Source organism: Cyprinus carpio, chromosome B16, assembly GCF_018340385.1.
Source record: "Cyprinus carpio isolate SPL01 chromosome B16, ASM1834038v1, whole genome shotgun sequence".
Taxonomy (NCBI): domain Eukaryota; kingdom Metazoa; phylum Chordata; class Actinopteri; order Cypriniformes; family Cyprinidae; genus Cyprinus; species Cyprinus carpio.
Window position 1 is genome coordinate 8,780,489 of NC_056612.1, and position 3,904 is coordinate 8,784,392.

Consider the following 3,904-nt stretch of genomic DNA (forward strand, 5'->3'; position numbering starts at 1 on the left):
TTTTTTTTATAGCTTGTTCTCAACTACTTATTTCGGTCACTTGTAGTCACTATGTGCTTTCAGATCTCTACAATCACTACTACCACTCGGAGAGCACGCTATGTACGTTGAAGGAAGGCCTACCCGACAAATCTACGGCCTGTCCCTCTGACCTCTACTACTACGCTCTCTATTCCAGTTGGTCTCTGGAACTGCCAGTCTGCTGTTAACAAAGCAGACTTCATTTCTTATATTGCTACTCATTCCAGTCTCAACCTTATGGCACTGACTGAGACTTGGATCAAACCTGAAGACACTGCCACTCCCACAGCCCTCTCCACTAATTTCACTTGTTCCCACACCCCTTGTACGACTGGGAGGGGTGGAGGTACTGGTCTCCTCATATAGAAAGATTGGAAATTTGATCTTCAACCACCACCTACAGGTAACGGTTCATTTGAATCACATGCTATTACTGTAACCCACCCTGTTAAAATCCACTTTGTGATCATTTATCGTCCCACAGGTCAATTGGGAAACTTCTTGGAGGAGTTGGACGTGCTGCTATCAAACTATCCTGAAGATGGTACTCCTCTGGTACTGCTTGGTGACTTCAACATCCACCTAGATAAACCCCAGGCTGCTGACTTCAACACTCTGCTCACCTCATTTGATCTCAAGTGAGTGTCTACTACAGCAACTCACAAATTAGGCAACCAACTGGACCTCATCTACACACGCTGTTGCTCCGTGGACAACTCTTTAGTTGCTCCACTGCACACCTCAGACCACTTCCTCATTACTGCTAACCTAGCACTTACTCCTGAAGTGGCACACGCTCCAATGCAGGTCACCTTTCGACGGAACCTACGCTCACTATCTCCATCTCGCCTATCCTCTGTGGTTTCATCCTCACTTCCTTCACTCAGGAAGTTTCAGCTCTGGACACGAACAGTGCTATGGACACTTTTTGCTCCGCTCTAACCTCTTGCTTGGACAACTTTTGCCCACTGTCGTCTAGACCCACACGCACCACCTCATCTGCCCCCTGGCTGTCCGATGTTCTCCGTGAACATCGCTCTAAACTCAGGGCTGCAGAGAGGAAATGGCATAAATCAAGAAACTCTACCGACCTCAGTGTATATCAGTCTCTCCTCTCTTCCTTCTCTGCAAATGTCTTCACTGCTAAAACATCATACTACCACAACAAAATTAACAACTGTTGTGACGCTCGGACACTCTTCAAAACCTTCTCTTCTCTTCTTAATCCTCCACCTCCTCCTCCATCGACAGCTGATGACTTTGCAGTTTTCTTCACAAATAAGACAAGAACCATCAGTGACCAATTCTCCACACCGCAGACTGAGGATAACTTCACAACGACTAATGCACACTCTCTCTCCTCCTTCTCTCCACTCTCAGAGACGGACGTTTCCAAACTTATCCTGTCCAGTCATCCTACTACTTGTCCACTTGATCCGATCCCCACTCACCTCCTTCAAGCAATTTCTTCTTCAGTCATAGCTTCACTTACTCACATTATCAACTCATCTCTTCACTCTGGAACATTTCCCTCAGCATTTTAAGCAGGCTCGGGTAAGCCCACTGCTGAAGAAACCATCTCTAAATCCAGCACTTCTAGAAAACTACAGACCAGTATCCCTCCTTCCATTCATTGCAAAGACACTCGAACAAGTTGTGTTCAACCAGCTCTCTATGTTTCTTGTACAGAACAACCTCCTGGACAGCAACCAATCTGGCTTCAAAAGCGGCCACTCAACTGAGACTGCCCTGCTCTCGGTTACTGAAGCCCTGCAACTGGCAAGAGCAGCTTCAAAATCTTCAGTACTCATTTTGCTAGACCTGTCTGCTGCTTTTGACACCGTTAATCACCAGATTCTCCTGTCCACCCTCAGAAAGATGGGCATCTCTGGAACCGCACTCCAGTGCTTTAAGTCCTACCTTTCTGATAGATCCTTCAGGATGTCTTGGAGGGGTGAAGTTTCTAAGTCACAACAACTTGCTACTGGGGTTCCTCAAGGCTATGTACTTGGACCACTTCTCTTCTCCATCTACATGACATCATTAGGATCTGTCATTCAGAAGCATGGCTTTTCCTATCACTGCTACGCTGATGCACTCAACTCTACTTCTCATTCCAACCAGATGACCCAATGGTAGCTGCTCGCATTTCAGCCTGTCTGAGTGACATTTCTAGCTGGATGAATGACCATCACCTTCAGCTCAACCTTACTAAGACTGAACTGCTGGTGGTTCCAGCTAACCCATCGTTTCATCACAATTTCTCTATACAGCTGGGTTCGTCAACCATAACTCCTTCCAGGACAGCCAGAAACCTAGGAGTTGTGATGGATCATCAGTTAAGCTTCACAGACCATATTGCTACAATCACCCAGTCCTGCAGATTTGCCTTATACAACATTAGGAAGATTAGACCCTCCCTGTCAGAGCAAGCCACCCAACTTCTTGCCCAAGCTCTTGTTCTCTCCAGACTGGACTATTGTAATGCTCTCCTGGCGGGCCTTCCTGCATGTACTATCAAGCCTCTGCAACTAATCCAGAATGCAGCAGCGACGGTTGTCTTCAATGAGTCAAAAACAGCTCACGTTACTCCTCTCCTCATCAGGTTACACTGGCTACCAGTAGCCGCTCGCATCAAATTCAAGGTACTGATGCTTGCCTACAAGACGACCACTGGCACGGCACCAACATACCTAAGCTCATTAGTTCAATCTTATGCGCCCTCCAGATGTTTGCGCTCTGCAAGTGAACGACACCTTGTGGTGCCATCCCAAAGAGGTTCAAAATCACTCTCACGGACCTTTTCCTGGACTGCGCCTAGCTGGTGGAATGACCTCCCGATCACAATTCGAACAGTCTTTACTCGTCTTCACATAAACATCTAAAGACTCATCTTTTTCGCCAGCACTTAACCAACTAATATAGTACTTACCTTTTATTTTCTTGTCTATCATATTCTTAAAAAAAAAACTGGCTATGTGTTCTGTACTAGATTAACTGAGACTTGTCATAGAACTTGTATACCGTTGTTGTTCTCTTGTTGATCTGATTGCTTCTATTGTTCTCATTTGTAAGTCGCTTTGGATAAAAGCGTCTGCTAAATTATTAAATGTAAATGTTAATGTTAAAGAAGCTACTTTGAACATATAGCTTTTCAAGCTACAAGCTAATTATAATTTATAGTTAAGATAACTATAATAAGAACAATATTCATAACGGTAGTGTCCACACCAACTATTAGCTACAAACTACAGAGTTATAACTACACTGAATTTCCTTAAAATGGAAAATATGTTTTCATGAATGTACCTGATATGTGTATCTGATATAGTTTATAATTTGACAGGAGTCAAATTAAATTTATATATAATTATATATAATTTTTTGCTGGCACAATCACATTGGACCCTTTTCACAGACTGTGATGATGCGTCTTCACAGTTATTAACAAAGTAAATCTACTCATGTATGCTGTCTGTGTGTTTCTAATACAAAGGCTGAGGCTGATCTTATTTTTTATCTCTTGAAAAGTCATTGAACTGCCATTGTGTCAATTAACTGTAAAAATAAATAAAATTCAGTCTGTTTTCTAATGCATCTTATTGTGAAAGATTAATCCATGCTTCCCACATATGATGGACTTCTCTAATCGTTTAGTTGGTTTAAACTATGTCCCTTTCTTACAGCTACAGAGCAACTAGTGGACAGAATCAAGTCCCTCTTCTACATTTTTTTTTCTATTTTGATAATCCATTTCCCTTTGGATGTACATCACAATACAGAAAATTTGACTTTTACTAACTTTCTGTTTCATCACAGCTTGTAAAAAAGTGACAGCAACCACAACAAAGCACAAGACATTAACCTTAGCATCTCACCTCAA